Source organism: Callithrix jacchus, chromosome 17 (assembly GCF_049354715.1).
Source record: "Callithrix jacchus isolate 240 chromosome 17, calJac240_pri, whole genome shotgun sequence".
NCBI classification, from domain to species: Eukaryota; Metazoa; Chordata; class Mammalia; order Primates; family Cebidae; genus Callithrix; species Callithrix jacchus.
The window spans coordinates 43,167,567-43,188,455 of NC_133518.1; the positions used below are offsets into that span (position 1 = coordinate 43,167,567).

Below are 20,889 nucleotides of genomic sequence, written 5' to 3' on the forward strand. Positions count from 1 at the left end.
ATTTTATATATATAAAAAATACATGCATACATAAATATGTAATAACATTACATATATTATATATAAATTATTACATGATTTATATGACATATAAATTATTATATAACATTGTATATAAAGTATATAATATATAATATTTATATAAATTACTATATGTTATATATAATTACTACATAATTTATATATATATGTAATGTTATATTACACATAATATGTATACATTACACTATAATAATGTATTATTACTACATACTTTATATATATAATATTTAGTATATGCACAAATTTTTTTTATAGAGGCAAGGTCTCACTATGTTGCTCAGACTGGTCTTGAACTCCTGGACTCAAGCAATCCACCCACCTTGGCCTCCCAAAGTGTTGAGATTATAGACATGAGCCACTGTGCCCAGCCAGCCTTCATTATTTTTCTATTCCAACTAGTTTTCTATAATTTTCTGATGAAAAAAATCCAAACAGTACCAAAGACTGTACAATGAAAACCAATAGAGGTTCAAGTATAGGATTCTAGTTTTTGACACATCAATGTAACACAGTATCTGGAAGCGTCCATTTTTGCAAGATAAGAAAATTAACCTTCCATTTCTGCTCTCCTCCCCTGTCCCTAACCTCTGGGTCCCTTAATATCACTGCTACATGGCACTACAGTTTATAACTTGAAAGTCTTGCCCTAGAAATATAATCCTTTGTGATTATATAGCTTGATTCTTAAAGTTAAAAACAAACAAGTGACATGTGTAATACTGATTATGGCAGTACTATTCTTTCCAGAGGCAAGTGGAAACCCTCAAAGAAAGACATGCGGTTATGAGTCACTAAACATGTGCTGATCCAAGGGAAATAAAATTCACTTGGGAGAAGGACGTGGGGAGGGATGGAGTGATATATTCAAGTTATTTTTCCTCAGCATGTTAAAGGCATTTCTCTAATTCCTATCATCGAATGGCGTGAAGGATGGGAGGAACACAGTCAGGGACCTTCCTTCACATACTCATCTATAATTTTGAGCACCAACCATGTACTGGGCATTATGCTAAGTGCTTAAGAAGCATATAAAGAATGGTTATCACCTTCAAGGGGAAAAGACAGGAAAACCAGTGTGCAGAGAGTGAAAGCTCCAAAAGGCGGGATTTTTTTCTTTTGTGGCTTGTTCACAGTTGTATTTGTAGTATTTCGACTAGCCAATTATTGAATGAAAGGAGAGTGCAGTGCCAGAGCTATGCATGGCTGGGGGAAGGGAGGCAGGTGGGGAGGAGCACCTATGAACGCACTCAGGAGGAGGTCTGGAGGCCTCAGAGAATCCTCCCAAAGACAGCTTGGGTTGAATTTTGAAGACCAAGTAGGAGTAGGACATGGGAAAAAATTGGGAAATGGAATCCCCAGAAGTTTGGTGGAAGCAGAAGATGAATTTGGAAACATTAAAGGATATGAGGAAGGAATGACAAGAGGGGTCTTGTATGCCAGGCAGAGGAGCCTGGCTGCATTCCAGGGGTGACAGAGCACCTCAGAGGGCTGTCAGCACAGGAGTAGTGCGGTCAGGCTGTGTTTTAGAGTCTCTCTGTGTGGGTAGTGAGAGGGTTACCTGGGGGCTGGAGGACCCCAGGGAGGGGCTCTGTGATGAGACATGATAAGAAGCTGGCTAAGGTACTGAGGTTGGAGGGAAGGGCCTAGATCCAGGAAACATTTAGGAGGTAGAGTGTGTACACAGTTTGGTAGCTGAGGGGCTTTCTGAGATGGACAAAAAGTCCAGGGTGAGTTTCTGATCTGAGTAAATGGTGGTGGTGGTGGTGATATCATTCACAGAAAGAGAGATTACGAAAACAGCAGTGGTTTCAACAAGTTTTGAGGAGGTGCTAAGTGCCACTGCAGATGTGTTGTGCATGTGGGATACTCAAATGGTGATGGCTGTAGACAGATGGATCTCTCTCCAGATCTGAGAGTCATTGGCAAGTAAGTGGTAGATGAGGCTGAGGACAGAAAAATGTAGGTTATTATGCACATGAAACTGTATGAGAAATACCACCTTTAAGCATGGATAGACACATAGAAGTCCATGAAGGAGACTGGAAGGAGGTGAACTGGGAGAGAGGGTGTCACTGTTTCTGTGTAGCAGTGTGCGAATGAATGAATGATGAATATATGTGTGTGTGAAATGATTAACTATCTTACCTTTTCTTCTGACCTTCCCATCTTGAACTTCAAGCATTAGACTATACAACCAGAATCTTTCCCCATTAATCTTGGTGCAGCAGCCACCAGAGGCATGACCTAGTTCTACATGTGGTTATAAAGTGTCTCAAGAGGTTTCAGGAAAGATTGCAAGACACAGAGTCTCAGTAGTTTTCCAATCAGTAGTTTCTCTGGCAATTAGCTTTATGCATTTTAAAAATAAACTTTCTATTTTACAGTAGTTTTTAGAATTTGAGAAAAGTTGGGAAGACAGTATAAAGAATTCCTGTATACCCAATACCTAGTTTCCTCTGTTATTCATGTATTACACTAGCATGGTGCATTTCTTACAACTAACAGGCCAAGACAGGTATAGTAATATTAATTAAAGTCCAAGCTGTATTTGGTTTCCTTAGTTTTTAACTAGCATTCTTTTCCTGTTCTAGGAAAGCATCCAGGTGACCACGTTCCATTTGCTTGTCATGTCTCCTTAGGCTCCTCAGGCTTTGACAGTTTCTTACACTTTCCTTGTTTTCTTGATGGCCCAGACAGTTTTGAGAAGTGCTCCTCAAGTGTTTATAGAATTTCCTTCAATTTTAGTTTGACAATTTTCTCAAGGTTGGACTGGGGTCACGGGTTTGGGGGACAAAGACCACAGAGGTAAGGTGCCATTTTCATCACATCATATCAAGGTACAGACCATCAACATCAGTCACCGCTGTTGACACTGACCTTGATGGCCTGGCTAAGATAGTGTTTGTCAGGTTACTTTCCCCCACTTCCCACACTGTACTCTTTGGAAGGAAGTCTATGTGCAGCCCACACTTAGGGAGTGAGGAGTTATGCCTCACCTCCTTGAGGAAAGAGGCAGTTAGCTTTTTAAATCTCACCCTGCCTTTTCATTTGAAGAGAACATCTCTTCAGCTTCTTTTCCCTTCTTTCAGACACCCTTTTAAGAACACATAGGCCTGTCAACTACAGAGCCTGATTTTAAAGGGACCTTTTATGGAACTTAATATTTCTAAATGTATCAAGTTATACACACCTCAAAAACTACATCACAAGATTTTAAAATGCAGGTAAAGGGACTTCGCTTCAGGCATGGAGGTCCCTTTTGAAGGAGCCTAGAAAGATGCCTCCTCGTCCAGGGGTCCATCTGGCAAAGCCTCACCCTTTGTCTGCCCTGCTGGTGCCATCAATGAGCATGGCTTAACTGAAAAGTCAGGAATAAGTGACATCACCCCTCTCAAGAGGGAGGAATTGGAAAGGAAGTACTTGAAAAGAATAATGAAGCAGAGGATCTTTTCATTGTGTTATAGATAAAGTCTTACTTTGTCCCAAAAACAACACTTTGTTCCTATAAACCAAGAGTATCACTGTAAAAACACAACACGATCAAGGACTGCATCACTTCAAAGAGAATTAAGGCACAGAGTTTCGCACCGAGACTGTAGAGAAAAGGATTATTATTTAAAGATACTGAAACTCCAACAAGAATAATTGTCATGTGAGTTAGGAAACATAGTACTTGTGTCTTAGCACGATAAATGTTTACAACTTAATAAAACATTATTGCACTCTGATAAGATAAAACCTTAACCCCCTGCTTTGGTTCCCTCCAGTGGCTGTTTCCTGTCCCCCACCCTGCTCCCCTGCAACCCCCTCTGCCTTTCCATGGGTTGGGCGGAGCAAGGAGGAAACACACATTAACTGCTTTTCTCTCATTCTCTTTTCCTCCTTATTGCCTGGACTTTGAAGTTCAATGTCATGTAAACATTAACTTGCTTCTTAAATAAAGCTGCAAAGAGCAAACTTTAATCTGAGCAGATGATTTACCTCAACATTTTCCCACGAGCTCTAAGGATTCCGATTTCTTCTCTATCAGCATGTCTCTATCTCATAGAATTACTTTGAAATAGTCTTAACTTAACGATTATTGTTATAACTTTGGTATTGGCATGTTTTCCAAAGAATGCCTCTTCGAGATGGTTTTAGAAAGTAATGTCCACTGAGTTTAAAAAACGTTAAGTTAAAGTTTTTTTATTAAAGAAAAAACACGTTAAATAGCAGCACAGTTGGTACAAGGTGGGGCAAAAATTCTACTGGCTGAAGTTTGGGACTCACTAGACACTTTCATTAGTCAGTTTCACAAGTAAAGCTGATGTACAGGTAAAGCCTTAATCATCTTATAACTTTAGGAATAACCCACAGCAGCTAAGATGCTACATTTATTTGTTTTGGTAATCACCAGCCATGGTCTGCTTATATTACTAACAGTGTTTGTTGGTTTGTCTTTTATACAGTTGTGCTAATCATGGTAGTCTAAATTAGTCCAGCAAACACTTCAACTCACCGAACTATATGCTTCACTAATGCAATCTTTGCCAAGCTAGTGTTACAAGGGAGGTTTTTCAGAATTTGCTTTGGAGCTGTTTTTGTATTTTCTCCTAGGTTACATTTTATTTTTCCCAAATTAAGGAAATATACAAATATAGTAACTTTTCCTAACCTTGAGGACTTTAATACACGTTGCTACCTGGGCTGCTGCAGTAAGGATCCCTTAGTCTTAAGAGCCTGACTCTGTACAAATTATATTTAATTACCTGCTTATATCTCCACTGTGCGTGGGTTCTTTTGCCATGTATACTGTATGTCATTTAAAGTTGGCTTGCTGGACCTGAAGTATGATCTCAAATAAATGGAAGACTGATACTAAAAAAAATGCTAATTTTCTTAATCTTTTTTTCCCTGCACTAAGACGTTATTCCTTGACAGACAATGAAATATTTTTGAGCCTTTGCTAAATTACTATGTGGTTAATTTTGCTCAATGGCAGGAAGCTTAGATATTTGTAAATTTCCTCATTGCACCGTTCCTGATTAGTTGACCTTTTCTAAATACCAAATGGACCAGTTGCAGTCAATTCTATCACCACCATGATCAGCTTGCATTTATCCACAAAACACCTGTTTATCCACCAAAATAAAGTTCTTCACTGTTTTAATTCACTTTTGAGAACTGTCATAGACACAGAACGAATGGCTGTTAATGTTACAGAGTTTTGAATTTATCTTATAATATGATCACTGCTTATACTAACTTTCGAAGAATACCCTTTTTTGTTGTTATTCTGCTTATCTACTATTATTTTATCTTTATAAATACACTCTTCATTTTATGAAGTGACTTCAATTGCTTTATCGATTCCAGATAGCAGGGGTAATATACCCAATCAACTTTGAAAACAAGACGGTTATCATCACATGACAGCCGAATAATAGATTGACACTTTTTGCATTCATACCCATCTCCAATCCCTTTTTCTTTCTCTTCCTCCCTCCTTTCCTCCTGTCTTTCTTTTCTTTCTTCAGCAATTATTTATTGAGCATTGACGTGTTAGGCACTATGCTAAATGCTGGGGAATCAATAATAGATAAACTCTTGGTCTCCGTGAAGCTTATTCTATTGGTTTAAAATCTTTCCTATCCGTTTGTTCCAAGGGTTATTTGGAGAAAATACTCTAGTGGAATTCATGGGAAAGAAAGCAAACATAGACAGCTTTCACTAAGTTGGAGAAAAAGTATGTCACTAACCTTTAGCTGTTACAGAGTAATCTTCTTTTCCGGCTCTGGCTGTATCAACAGTTCCTCTTTTCCCCAAGAACTGGCTCTGGAAAGGGCATTCTTCTTCCTCTAGCATAAATAACCCTGGGTGGGAATGTTTAGATGGATATCAGTTGGATGAGACCCAGGGCAGAATAGACCTCCTAGAAAACTCAAGTACCCATATTCATCTGGTAGGGCTGCCTGAGGCCTTGGCTAGAGGGCTTCTGTAGAAAACCACAAATGCACAGGAAGAATTGGAGAAAATCAGATAAAGGCAAACCATTAAGTGACACATGTACAGAAGGGAAACGGTTAAGAATTAACTCAAATTAATTTAAGGCTACAAGAACAAGTGGTGCAATGGCTTAGTTAATAAGAAGCTAGTCTCCAAAGCTAGGGCTTTTAAGCCAAATGACTAAGGGCCTTCAGAGCTACCAAGAGGCAGGTGGCTGGACAATGGGACCTACCACAGAGAGAATCACAAATTATCATGGGGACTAGGAGTATGCGCTGTACAACGGATGGAAACAGATTTGTTCACACATCCATCTACCCATATATACATCTGTTGCTAATCGATTCAACAAATGCTTATTGATAACCACTGTTCTAGGCGATGGTGCTGGGGATACAGCAGTGAATATGCCCTCATGAAGCTTAAAATTCAGTAACGGGCAGGGGGCATGTTGAAAAATAAACTGGAATGTAGATAGGAATTATACAAAGAAAAAGACAATGTTGAAACTTGAATCTGCGTTTGGCTAGTTTCTTTGGAATACCAGGGCCCAAAGAACCTACCCCTTCAACATTTTGCTAGTCTGAGGTTGTGTCCCTCTTTAATCTTTCTCTCAGCTCAGTAAGACCATATAAGCATCGACATCCTTAGACTCAGGCTCATCTATACTGAGGCCTCCAGTCTTGCCTTAACAGGGAACATGAAACCCTTGGATGTCTGTACTTGCCTAGGAATCAGCTTCTTGAATTTCAGATTTCTTTACTGTTTTTGACCTCTAAAAATTGAGCTCAAGTCCCTGGCTTTCCCAGGCTCAATATTTACCCAATGTCCTTTGCTTAACTGATACCCATCAATCTTTATGACCCTACTCAAATCTCTAATGTGAAGAATTGGAGTTGGGGGTGTAACAGCCCATTCAGAATGTGTAGTAAGTGCAGTCAGTGAATGGAGGTGAGCAAACCCAAAACTGAGATGGATTAAACACCTGGAGGCCAGATCAGGAGGTGTAGATTATAAGCATCATAGTTTATGGAGAACACGTTTCTTCTAGAAGACTCTCCCAGAAACAATTCATGCTGTATTGTGATTAGAAGACAGTTTAATGGTGAGAGTAAGGGGCCTCTTTGTGAATAAAATTAGGGAAAATATTATTTGTTAATTCAGACAAAACAGAAGGGTACAGGATGACTACTTGTAGAAGAGTGATTGTCCTTGAAGAGTGTGGAAAAGCTAGGGAGGAAGGATTTATCGCTGTGTCATCAGCTCTGGTGGGATGGGTGGATGGATAATTGACTGGTCTTCTTGTCCATTTGGAAGCCATGTCCTATAGACATGGACTATCATAATTTCATTCATTCATTCATTCTCCTGTTTATTTTATTTTTTTTGAGACAGAGTCTCACTCTGTTGCCCAGGCTAGAATGCAGTGTTGCCATCTCAGCTCACTGCAACTTCTGCCTCCTGGGTTTAAGTGATTCTCCTGCCTCAGCTTCTCAAGTAGCAGGGATTACAGGCACAAATCACCAGGCCTAGCTAATTTTTATATTTTATCAGAGATGTTGTTTCACCATGTTGGCCAGGCTGGTCTTGAGCTCCTGACCTCAAGTGATCTGCCCATCTCAGCAACCCAAGGTGCTGGGATTACAGGCGTGATCCCAGCCTCTGTGCTTCTGTGCCTAGCCTCCTTTTTAAATCTAGATACTATTGAATATAAATTGATAGAGAAGACACGATCCCTTTCCTCTTGGAGCTCCCAGTCTAATGGGAAATGCAGGGTTATCCCCAACTAATTAAAATACTGTGGGTTGAGGCTTCTGGGATCCCAAGGGACACAAGTTTCCTTGGGATCTCAGAGTAGAGGCAATCTAATGCTCTAATGCTTCCAAGGAAACTGACAGAAAGCATGCCTGAGGAAGTGACCTTTTGGTTGGACAAGGGTCTCAAGGGTCTTTCCAAGGTAGGTTTTTTTCTTTTTATCTTCACTTAGCTCTTCCTATGGGAAAAGATTGTTTAAAACTAATCTACCATGAATAGTTCAGTCTTCTTGAAAAATACAGTTTGCACTGTTAACCAGTGAATTCCAACTAATTATTTAGAACTAGTGTGGAAATTACTGACTTGGACCTGAACTGAAAATTTTTTTTTGAATCTACAATCCTTTAGCAGGGGTAGAAGATTTGATAACTAAAAGACCCAGCCTAATTCTTTACCACCTTACTATTGGCAACTGGCTCAACTTAGGAACTTTTAGGGCTATGTAAGAGCAAGCTCCATACTCCTAAACAAAAAGTAAAAGTGCGTATGGGAGTGTAGCAGGGGCCTCTTCCATACTTAAAGAAGGTACTTAGTTCCTAATAACAGTTAACTGGAGGACTTGAATTAAGTTTTGTTTTCCCAGGACCCTAAGCCTTTAGGCTTTCAAGCCTCTGGTAGGACTGTCATAACAAAACACCACAGACTGGGTGCCTTAAACAACAAAAAATTATTTTCTCAGAGTCTGGAAGCTGAAGTTCAAGATCAAAGTGCTGGCAGGGCTGGCTTCCTCTGAGGCCTCTCTTCTTGGCTTGCATATGGCACTTTCTTGCTGCCTCTTCACATGGACTTTACTCTGTGCATCCACATCCCTAGTGTGTCTCTTCTGCGTACAAATTTCTTTTTCTTATAAGGAGACCAGGCATATTGGATTAGGGACTGCCCTAATGGCTTCATTTTAATTTAACCACATATTTAAAAGCCCCACCTCCAACTACTGTCATCTCCTGAGATACTGGAGACTAGGGCTTCAATCTATAAATGTTGAGGAGATACAATTCAGCACATGACAGCCCCTCTTTGCACATTCCTGCTCTCTGATTGCCCTATGATTCACTGTGTGGATAACTGCATGAACCACTAAGGAAGCCAGTGACCACAGGGTCCTCTACTTCTTAAAAGAATGACCACTTCATACTAAGAGAGAAGTGGGGGAGTTTTGGGACTTGCATGCCTCATGTGTACCTGCACTCGACTGCAGAGTGATCCTCTTTTCATGACCTCCCAGGATCTGAGACAGCTTCCTGAGTTTTATGAGAGACATAGTGAGTTTTGATTAGAAGCAGCTGAAATGTCCATTTTGTACCTCAGGAGCACATGGGAAACATGCAGACCATTGGCCATCAGAGGCTTCAGACTAAGGAGTCTTCAAAGAGCTCAGGCTGCTTTGTAGAAGCAAAATAGAATGTAATAATAGAGTCAAGATGAGAGGAAGTAAAAGAACCCTGCAAGGCACAGTTAGTACCACCCTGAAAATCTATGCTTCCTGTTTGCCAACAAACCTCATTCTCCTGAGGGGCCCTGGTCAACATGAACAGGTCCCTTTTGCCAGTGGCTCTAGGTCAATTGGCTGAACACCAGTTGTTTCCATTTTACATGTGTAGTCCCTGCCAGTTCCACCCCTTCTCTTCATGTACGTCTAAGTTTCTTCAGTTGTTTTCAATCCCTCTCATTTGTTTTTATTTCCACCAATCCCTCTAAGTGCCTTTTAGCTCCTCTCCCCTTGTCCCAATCAATCCTAGTTCTTCCAAATCCCTCCTGGCCCCACACATTGCTCCCTTTACATTCTTGTTCTTTAGTACCTCCCATTGTGTCCATTCCCCTAGCTCCTCCCACTCTTCCCCAGCTCCTCACTATCTCAAAGTGTACACATGCATTTTAATGTTGACAAAGGGGGCCAAATTGCCTACCACAAATGCTGTACCAGTTTATATGTACATCGACATTAAACTCAATGAAAAGGCTTGATCTCAGAAATATCTTCAATAACGTTATTACTCTTTAACTATCTGATAATGTGCTTTGTGAAAATAAGTATCTTACCACTACTTTATTTTGTATTTTTTTGAATATTAGTAATGTTGAAAAATGCTGTTATATGTTGGTTGGCCAATTGTGTTTCTGATTCTGTAATTGCCTGTAATATGGTTTGGCTGTGTCGTCACCCAAATCTCATCTTGAATTCTCATGTGTTGTGGAATGGACTTGGTGGGAGGTAATAGAATCAAGGGGGTAGGTCTTTCCCATGCTGCTCTCATGACAGCAAGTAAGTCTCATGAGATCTGATGGTATTATAAGGGGAGTTTCCCTGCACATGCTCTCTCTTCACCTGTTATCATCCATGTAAGATGTGATCTGTTCCTCTTTGCCTTCAGCCACAACTGTGAGGCCTCCCCAGCCATTTTGAACTGTAAGTCCATTAAATCTTTTTCTTTTGTAAATTTCCCAGTCTTGGTTATGTCTTTATTAGCAGTGTGAAAATGGACTAATACAGTAAATTGGTACCAGTAGAGTAGGGGCATTGTGAAACCATACCTGAAAATGTGGAAGTGACTTTGGAACTGCGTAACAGGCAGAGATTGGAAGTCTGGAGGGCTTGGAAGAAGACAGAAAAATGTGGGATGTTTGGAACCTCCTAGGGATGTGTTGAATGGCTTTGACTAAAATGCTGATAATGGTATGAACAATGAAATCCAGGCTAAGGTGTCTCGGAGAAGAGAAACTTGTTGGGAACCGGAGCAAAGGTGACTCTTCTTATGTTTTAGCAAAGAGACTAGCAGCATTTTGCCTCTGACCTAGAGATCTGTAAAACTTTGAACTTGAGAGAGATGATTTAAGGTATCTGGTGGAAGAAATTTCTAAGCAGCAAAGCATTCAAGAGGTGACTTGGGCACTGTTAAAGGCATTCAGTTTTATAAGGGAAGTAGAGCACAAAAGTTTGGAAAATTTGCATATTGACAATGTGACAGAAAAGAAAATCCAATTTTCTGAGGAGAAATTGAAGCCCACTTCAAAAATTTACATGAGTAACAAGGAGCCACATGTTAATCCCCAAGACAATGGGGAAAATGTCTCCAGGGTACATCAGAGGTCTTCACAGCAGCCCCTCCCATCATAGGCCTAGAGGCCTAGAAGGAAAAATTGGTTTTGTGAGCTGGGCCCAGGGTCCACATGCTGTGTGCAGCCTAGGGACTTGGTGCCCTGTGTCCCAGTTGCTCCAGCTGTGGCTGAAAGGGGCCAGTGTAAAGCTTGGGCTGTGGCTTCAGAGGGTGCAAGCCCCAAGCCTTGGCAATTTCCACATGGTGTTGAGCCTGTGAGTGCACAGAAGTTAAGAACTGGGGTTTGGGAACCTCTGCCTAGTTTCAGAGGATGTTTGAAAATCACCTAGACGTCCAGGAAGAAGTTTATGCAGGGGTGGGGCCCTTATGGAGAACCTCTGCTATGGCAGCACAGAAGGGAAATGTGGGGTAGGAACCCCCACGCAGTCCCTAATGTGGCACTGCCTAGTGGAGCTGTGAGAAGACCACCACCATACTCCAAAACCCAGAATAGTAGATCCACCAACAGCTTGCACCGTGCACCTGAAAAGCTGCAGATACTCAATGCCAACCTGTGATAACAGATGGGAAGCAGGGTATAAACTGCAAGCCCACAGAGGTGGAGCTGCCCACAACCATGGGATCCCACCTCTTGCATCAGTGTGACCCAGATGTGAGACACAGAGTCAAAGGAGATCATTATAGAGCTTTAAGATTTGACTGCCCTGCTGGATTTCAGACTTGCATGGGGCCTGTAGCTCCTTTGTTTTGGCCAATTTCTACCATTTGGAATGGCTGTATTTACCCAATGCCTGTACCCTCATTGTATCTAGGAAATAACTAACTTGCTTTTGATTTTACAGGCTCATAGGTAGAATAAACTTGCCTTGTCTCAGATGAGACATTGGACTGTGGACTTTTGAGTTAATGCTGAAATAGGTGATTACTTTGGGGGACTGGTGAGAAGGCATTATTGGTTTTGAAATGTCAAGACATGAGATTTGGGAAAGGCCAGGGGTGAAATGATATTGTTTGGCTCTGTGTCCCCACCCAAACTTCATCTTGAATTCCCATTTGTTGTGGAAGGGACTTGGTGGGAGGTAATAGAATCATGGGAGCAGGTCTTTCTCATGCTGTTCTCATGATAGTGAATAACTCTCAGGAGATATAACAGTATTATGAGGGGAGTTTCCCTGCACGAGCTCTCTCTCTGCCTGCTACCATCCATGTAGGACGTGACTTTTTCCTCCTTGTCTTCAGCTATGATTGCAAGGCCTCCCCAGACATATGGAACTCTAAGCCCATTAAAACTCTTTCTTTTGTAAATTGTCCAGTCTTGGGTATGCCTTTATCAGCAGTGTGAAAACAGACTAATACAGTCTGTTAACATTCTTTGTCCATTTTTCAATTGGGCTGCCTTTTTCTTACTGATTTATTTTTTTATTTATCTCGTGAATATTTTTCTTTTACATATACCTTATTTTCTAACTAACTGGGCTGAGACAGATTGAATATTCCTTAAAATGCTGGTATGCAGACATATGGGAATACTGGCCAACAAATATTTTGCAGAAATGTTCAAAAACTGTTAAAAGAATTCCATCTAGTATGAATTGCCAAAAACCTCATAAGTAGGTAAAAGGAGCAAGTAAATGTGGTGAATTGGTCAATCACTGAATTGGCTTTTAGCAAATGAGTCTATTTTACCAGCATATCTTCTCAAATACCTCAAAATATGACTATATTTCTTAGTTTTATATGTCCGTTTTCCCCTCATATTCATTATCTTTATTTCCTTCCTTCTTTAATCACATAGGCTATATATCTTATTGTGGAAATTATTTAAATATATATAGGCAATTGTAGCAGGCATCTTTTTTTTGTGCTTACCTAATAGTCATGCCCTGTCTTCTAAGTTGGCAAAGCCCACATTTTTTTCAAGTATCTACGAATCTTGTTAATTGAATTATTTAATTCTCTAATTTTATCACAGGAGCTAGGTGTGGTGGCACTCTCCTGTATGCCCAGCCACTAAGAAGGCTGAGGTGGGAGGATCACTGGAGCCTAGGAGATTGAGGCTAGAGTGAGCTCTGATTACACCATTGCATTCCAGCCTAGGTGACAGAACAAGACCCTGTTTATAAAAAAATAAAAATAATTTTATTATAGCTCATGTACCTTATTCAAAATGCTTGGGACCAGGAATATTTTGGATTTTTTCAGATTTTTGAATATTTGCATTATACTTACCAGTTTAGCATCCTTAACCTGAAAATCCAAAATGCCCAGTGAGCATTTTCTTTGAGCATCATGTGGGCATTCAAAAAGTTTCAAATTTTGGAGCATTTTGGGTTTCAGAGTTTGGGATTAGAATAGCCAACCTGTATCAGGTTTATGGATTTCTAAAAGTTACATTAATAGAAGGAAACTTGTCCTTGATTTATGAATTTCTAAGAGTTAAGAGAAAGGAAAGGAAAGTAACCTTGTTTTCCTAGCCCCAAGGCTCTTTGGTGAGAGGAAGGGACCCTGGAACCACGTCAGGTGGTCACAATGGGAGCAGGTCCACTCATTCAACCATGGTGTAGTGAGGCTGCCTTTATGCCTCTTGTGGGATTCCATTTAGAAGGTTCTCAGATGAATTCCTAAAGTGGCTGAAAGTGGAGTCAGGGTATGGCAGCAACCCCAGTATACATCTATTCACGAGGGCTTTTGGTGAGAGAATCTGGCAGATGATGTATATATATATATAACAAATTTTGATATCTTGCCTGACCCTAGGTGAGAGAGAGACTGCACCAGAATCTATTGAGATTTTATATGTGGCTGGAAGTCTGGAGGCTCTCAGGTTACAAAAACAGGTGTGGTGGCTTGCACTTACAATTCCAGCAACTTGGGAGGAGCATTTGAGGCCAGAGTTTGAGACCAGTCTGGGCAATGTAGTGAAACCCCATCTCTAAAAAACAGAAAAGAATTAGCCAGGGATGGTGGCATGCACCTGTAATCCCAGCTACTCAGTAGGCTGGGACAAGAGGATTGCTTGAGCCCAGGAGTTCAAGGCTGTAGTGAGCTACGATTGTGCCACTGCCCCACCACCTGGGTGACAGAGCAAGACCCCATCTGTTGAAAAAAAAAAAAAAGTCACAAATAGGTTGTAGAGACAGACTGAGGAAGCTGTGAAATGTGCAAAAAAAATTTTAGAGCCAAACAATGCACATTCAGGCCTAATATATCAAATTTTTCTCTTGCAAATCTCTTTAACTGTCTGGCTTAATAAATGACAGCTGGGTTCTCAGCTTCTACATTCCTGTCTATTCTAATGCTTTAGTTACATGCAGAAAATGTAGTATATGCATAAAATTTGACCTAACAGAGAGATAGGTAGTTGGAAATGAGGAGATTATTTTAACAGCTTTTCAGGCAATTGTGAATATTATTCTTGGACACTACATCAAAACTCAACAAAAGTATAGCTTGTTAATAATTAGAAGCAAAGTGGAATAACTTGTTATTATTACATTAAAAATCCACTGGACTGTCTTGCAGTCAGAACAGATTTTTCTTTGGTACCCATGCATCATGGTTTTGCACCATCATAAATAAAATACTGGCTCACTAAGTGTAGTGCTATTAAAATATATGTCCCCATATTCTTTGACACTCCTCACTTTAAGAGGTGGAGCTTAGGCCAGCCGGGTGTGGTGCCTCACACCTATAATCCCAGCACTTTGGGAGGCTGAGGCAAGCAGATTTTGAGGTCAGGAGTTTGAGACGAGTCTGGACAACATGGTGAAACCCTGTTTCTACTAAAAATACAAAAAAATTAGCCAGGTGTGGTGGTGGGCACCTGTAATTTCAGCTACTCGGGAGACTGAGGCAGGGGAATTGCTTGAACCCAGAAGGTGGAGGTTGCAGTGAGCTGAGATGGTACCACTGTACTCCAGCCTGGGTGACAGAGCAAGCCTCCATCTCAGGGGGGGAAGAAAAGAGGTGGAGCTTAATTTTCCCGTCTTTGATTGTGGGCTATGCATAGTGGCTTGCTTCCGTCAGAGGGGTTTGAACCAGAGCAACTCCATCTTACACAGGGGCTAGGTAAAATAAGGCTTGAGACCTACTGGCTGCATTTCCAGGAGGTTAGGCATTCTAAGTCACAGGATAAAACAGGAAGTCGGCCGGGCGCGGTGGCTCATGCCTGTAATCCCAGCACTTTGGGAGGCCGAGGCGGGTGGATCACGAGGTCAAGAGATTGAGACCATCCTAGTCAACATGGTGAAACCCTGTCTCTACTAAAAATACAAAAAATTAGCTGGGCATGGTGGCATGTGCCTGTAATCCCAGCTACTCAGGAGGCTGAGGCAGGAGAATTGCCTGAACCCAGGGGGCGGAGGTTGTGGTGAGCCGAGATCACACCATTGCACTCCAGCCTGGGTAACAAGAGCGAAACTCCGTCTCAAAAAACAAAACAAAACAAAACAAAAAAACAGGAAGTCAGCACAAGATACAGGTTGTAAAGACATTGCTAATAAAACAGGTTACAGTAAAGAAGCTGGCTACAATCCACCAAAACAAAAATGGCAATGGGAGTGACCTCTGGTCATCCTCTCTGCTACACTCGCACCAGTGCAATGTCAAGAAGTTGCCCTATATACTCTAAAACGGGGAGCAAGAATAATCCACCCCTTGTTTAGCATATAATCAGGAAATAACCATAAAAATGAGCAACTACAAGGAAGTAGCCATTATTTTTTCCTTTACTTAAAACTGCCTATGGAGTAGCTGTTCTTTTATTCCTTCACTTTTTTTTTTTGAGACAGAGTCTCCCAGGCTGGAGTGCAGTGGTGCCATCTTGGTTCACTGCAACCTCCGCCTCCTGGGTTCAAGAAATTCTTGTACTTCAGCCTTCCAAGTAGCTGGAATTATAGGTGCGTGCCATCATGTCCGGCTAATTTTTGTATTTTTAGTAGAGACGAGGTTTTGCCACGTTGGCCAGCATGGTCTCGAACTTCTGACCTCAAGTGATCTGCCCTACTCGGCTTCCATAAGTGCTGGGATGACAGGCATGAGCCACAGCACCCAGCCTACTCTTTCACTTTCTTAATAAACTTGTTTTCACTTTATAGAGTCACCCCAAATTCCATCTTGCACAAGATCCAAGAACCCTCTCTTGGGGTCTGGATCAGGACCCCTTTCTGGTAACACTTTTAATCAATAGAATGTGGTGAAAATCACACCTCATGTTCTCACTCATAAGTGTGAGCTAAACAATGAGAACGCATGGACACAGGGAGGGGAACATCACACAATGGGGACTGTCAGTGGGGTGGGGAGCTAGGGGAGGGATCACATTAGGAGAAATATATAATGTAGATGACAGGTTGATGGGTGCAGCATATCACCATGGCATGTGTATACCTATGTAACAAATCTGCACGTTCTACACATGCACCCCATAACTTATAATTGAAAAAAAAGAGAATGTGGTGGAAATTACAAAGCATGACTTCTAAGGGTAGATTACAAAAGACACTGAGGGCTCCACTGTGCTCCCTCTCTCTCAGATCACTTGCTCTTGGGGAAGTGTCATGTTGTGAAGATACTGAAAGCCCTGTGGAGATGTCCATGTGGTGAGGAACTGAGGCCTCCTGCCAACAACCAACAAGGAAATGAGGCCTCCTGCTAACAGCCATGTATGTAAGGCATCTTGGAAGCAGATCCTTTACCTCCAGTTTATCCTTCAGATGACAACAGCCAGCAGACACTTTGACTGCAACTTCAGGAGAAACCTGAAGTTAGAACCACCTGATCTTAACCCACAGAAACTGTATGATAGATGTTTATTTATTTATTTTTTTGTGAAATGGAGTCTCGCTCTGTCGCCCAGGCTGGAGTACAGTGGCACGATCTCGGCTCACTGCAACCTCCACCTCCTGGGTTCAAGTGATCCTCCTGCTTCAGCCTCCTGAGTGGCTGGAATTACAGGTGCCTGCCACCACCCCCAGCTAATTTTCGTATTTTTAGTAGACGAGGTTTCACCACCTTCACCAGGCTAGTTTCAAACTCCTGACCTCGTGATCCCCCTGCCTCGGCTTCCCAAAATGCTGGGATTACAGGCGTGAGCCACCGTGCCTGGTCTTCTTGTTTTAAGTCGCTATGTTTTGGGATAATTTGTTATGTAACAATAGATATATAATACATGGAGTTATGCAGATCTTCCAAATGTTGGCACATTTCATTATTCAGTATTTTTAAAAATCACATTTGTTAATACCATCACCAAGCTCATCAGAAAAACCTTTTAAGTATTGGAATGTTGTTAAGCTCATCGTGACAGATATGTTTTCTTTTTCTTTCTTTTCTGAGACAGGGTCTCACTCTGTTGCCCAGGTTGGAGTTGAGTGGCACAAACATGGCTCACTGCAGCCTTGACATGCCAGGTTCAAATGATCCTCCTGCCTTAGCCTCAGCCTCAGCTGAGACCATATGCACATGCCACCATGCTCAGCTAATTTTCGTATTTTTTTTTTAAGAGATGGGGTTTTGCCATGTTGCCCAGGCTAGTCTCGAACTCCTGACCTCAAGCAATCCGTCTGCCTTAGCCTCCCAAAGTGTTAGGATTACAGGAGTGAGCCACCATGCCCATCCTAGATATGTTTTTCAAAATTCTAAAATTTTTCTTGAAAACTCAAATTTTCTCATTGGCCTCAAATAATGTCAGTTGTTTCCCTTGAAGTGATTAGCTTACTTAGTTTACTTTCTTGAAAATGTCTATCAAATACCCAGGTCCAAGTAATCATACTATCAGTTGATCAAGTAAAAGAGGTGTTTTTCACATATATTTATTACAGTACTGTTTACAATAGCAAAGACTTGGAACCAACCCAAATGCCCACCAACGACAGACTGGATAAAGAAAATGTGGCACATATATACCATGGAATACTATGCAGCCACAAAAAAGAATGAGATCATGTCCTTTGCAGGGACAGGGATGAAGCTGGAAGCCATCATCCTCAGCAAACTAATGCAGGAACAGAAAACCAAACACTGCATGTTCTCACTCATAAGTGGGAGCTGAACCATGAGAACACATGGACACAGAGAAGGGAACGACACACCTTGGGGCCTGTCAGGGGGCGGGGGCAAGGGGAAGGAAAGCATTAGGACAAATACCTAATGCATGCGGGGCTCGAAACCTAGATGACAGGTTGATAGGTGCAGCAAACCACAATGGCACATGTATACCTATGTAACAAACCTGTACATTCTGTACATGTATCCCAGAACTTAAAGTAAAAAGAAAAGAGTTTGCAAAAATACAATGAAATAAAGAAAAAGAGGTGTTTTGTGGACAAAGATCCAGTTCATCTAGCAACTCAACCAAGCACAGAACTGCTTTTCCTCAGGACATAATACCTTGGTGTGCAGCAGACTTGCTTTATGCACACTTCCCATTTGTCACCCTAAATATTTAAATAGCATGTAATCAAGGCTAAAAATGGAGTAACATGAATACTTTTTACAGCTTCATTAAGGACATTAAGTGGAACTGGCTTTCCCATCCCCTTCCCCGCAAGTCTACTGCCGAAAAATGCAGTAACTGCCAATATAGTTTGGTGCCACTGCCTTGAATCACACAAAGGTGCTCGCAGTTTTACTACGATTGTAAACGTAAATTCACTACAGTGAAAAATGCAGATAAAACCTAGTATTACTGTGAAAACTGTTTTGACCTTGCAGATTCCCTAAAAGGATCTCAGGGAACTCCACAGGTCTACTAGAGTAGGAAATGTGGCAACATGGAGCACCATGGGAGAAGGGACAGGCACCTCTGGGAAGCCTGGACTTCATGCACCCGTCTGGTGGAAGACACTGAGTTACCAGTGGTTGTCTGCTCGCCTCACGACAGAGAATGCGCTGGGAACGAGGGCAATGCACAGCCAAGAGCGGAAGGGCTGTGGCCGGGACCCTTCCTTCTTAAGTCAAGGTTTCTCTGGCTCACCAACGACCCCTGGAGGTAGACACTCGGCGAAAGCACCTATCAGTCTATCTCTTCAGAAACTCTCGGCCCTGCAGAGTTGGCCCGCCTTTCGCTTTCGAAAGCAGAGGCAGATCCGGGGTGGGAACAGCGCGAGGCTTTCTGGGAAATGTAGTCCCCGCCGAGAGACTTCTGGGAGTCGTAGTCCCTACTGTTCCCCGAGCGCAGCGCCTTTCCGTTTTCCGGTCTGCGGCATGGGAAAGAGGCGCGCGCCCTCTTCCTGGTCGGGTGGGGAAAGTTTACGGGGTGGAATGTGACAGGCAGGCTCAGGCACTTTTGCGTCTGTTAGTTAGGCAGCAGGTGATAGTCTCTGTGATGGGGACGCAGGGGCAGCGCCAAAGGGCCCCAGAGAACGAGACATCCAAGGGGGAAACCTTGGAGTGTGGGATACGAGCATGAGGGAGACGCGCCCAAAACCGGGGACCTCACGACCCCAGAGTCGACCCCAAAAGAGCCCTCGAGTCAGACTGAGGAGATGGGCGGTATCCCCCGACAATGGAAAGTCGTTGTCCGCTTCGGGGAGGCACGCTGTGACCCAAAGACATTTTACCATCGTCACTGTGGCTGCAGTTCAGAAGGGTTTTGGGGGAGGCCGCTGAAGGCCGAGCAGTAGCCCAGGGCGAGGTGACGGGAGCTGATGGTGGGAGTCGCAGCATGGATTAAGTGTATGATGAGGGATCAGGGAGTGGGGCGAGTTGAGGATTCCCAGATTTATGGTGTGGGCTGTAGGCATGTCTGCAGACACTCTCACCTAGGGGAATTCTTTTCCATAACCAATCTTAATGAGAGACTTGAAGGGTCAATGGTTAAGGATGCATGTGCGCATCCATTGACCAAACCATTCAGATGCTCACACTAAACCCAAAGGCCATTCGTTCACGTATGCACACAGCTCAGTTATACCCACCCTTGTGACACACTGGTGTGTTACACTGCCACACAACTCATGATCACATACTCCCAGCACCAAACAAAGGCAAATGTCTATCTTGGGCGAAGTGTGACCTCCACACAAGAAGGACCCAGGCTGACTTCCTTAGGGCTCTCTGGAACCTTCAAACAGCTCAGCCTCTATCCTTTCTCCCTGCTACATCCACCTCCTCTAAAGGCACTCTGGCTCTTCCCAGTCATCTTCCTGCCACTCTGGCTTCATGGGAGGGAGATAGAAATGGGGCTTGAATTCAGACAAGAAGGGCTTTGCTTATCTGAAATGTGTTTGCTAAGGATTTTATTCCCAAAGCAGTAGTTCTGAACTTATTAATATTATGTGTGCAGGACTCTGTTGAGAATCCAATGAAAGTTGTGAACCCTCTTCCTGGATAAACACACATCTTTACATCCACATTGTTTGGAAAGTACAATTGAAACCCATCTGTGGGGCCCTGGTGAAGAACCTCACCAGAAGGAGATCAGAATATCAGTTTCCTGATTGCCCTCTGTCTTAGCTCATTCAGGCAGCTATAACAAAATACCTTAGACCAGGTAATTTATAAGCAAAAGAAATGTATTGTTTGTAGTTCTGGAGGCTAGGAAGTCCAAGATCAAGGACTGGACTGGTGAAGGCTTCCTCTCTGCTTCAAAGATGGTGCCTTGTAGCTGTGTCCTCACATGGTGGAAGGGCCAAGTTAGCTCCCTTCAACTCCTTTTATAAGGCCACTAAGCCCATTCACGAGGCAGAGGCTTCGTGAATTAATCACTTCCCCAAAGGGCCCATCTCTTAATACTATCACATTAGGTATTAGATTCCAATATCTGAATTTGGGGAGATCACCAATCCGACCATAACACCCTTTCTGCAGATTTCAAGTGGCTCAAGAGGGGAGAAGAATAGGGTCCCCACATCCCTAGGAGTTGGAGTGTGAGGAAGGGGCAGTCTCTTCTACCGTCCACATGTAACCCTTAGTTACGGAGCCAGACATTAGTTATGACAGGTCCTCCACTGGCCAGTCAGTCATTCAGCTGGTTAAAGATCAGTCAGGG

The 20,889-nt window shown here is 42.4% G+C and overlaps 1 long non-coding RNA gene across 3 annotated transcripts in view; it reads right to left on the reverse strand.

Annotated features, from left to right (window-relative positions):
- Positions 1-18,987, reverse strand: part of LOC100895947 (uncharacterized) — a 31,052-nt gene extending 12,065 nt beyond the window's left edge. The window contains exons 1-2 of one of the 3 annotated variants that reach the window (XR_013528605.1): positions 18,753-18,987; positions 5,781-5,894 (exon numbers count right to left, since the gene is read on the reverse strand). This is a non-coding gene — a long non-coding RNA (uncharacterized LOC100895947). Of the gene's footprint in view, positions 1-5,780; positions 6,037-18,700 lie in introns of those variants that run through there. The other 2 variants (XR_013528604.1, XR_004735662.3) reach the window with 2 other exon arrangements.
- Between the last annotated feature and the right edge of the window lie 1,902 nt (positions 18,988-20,889).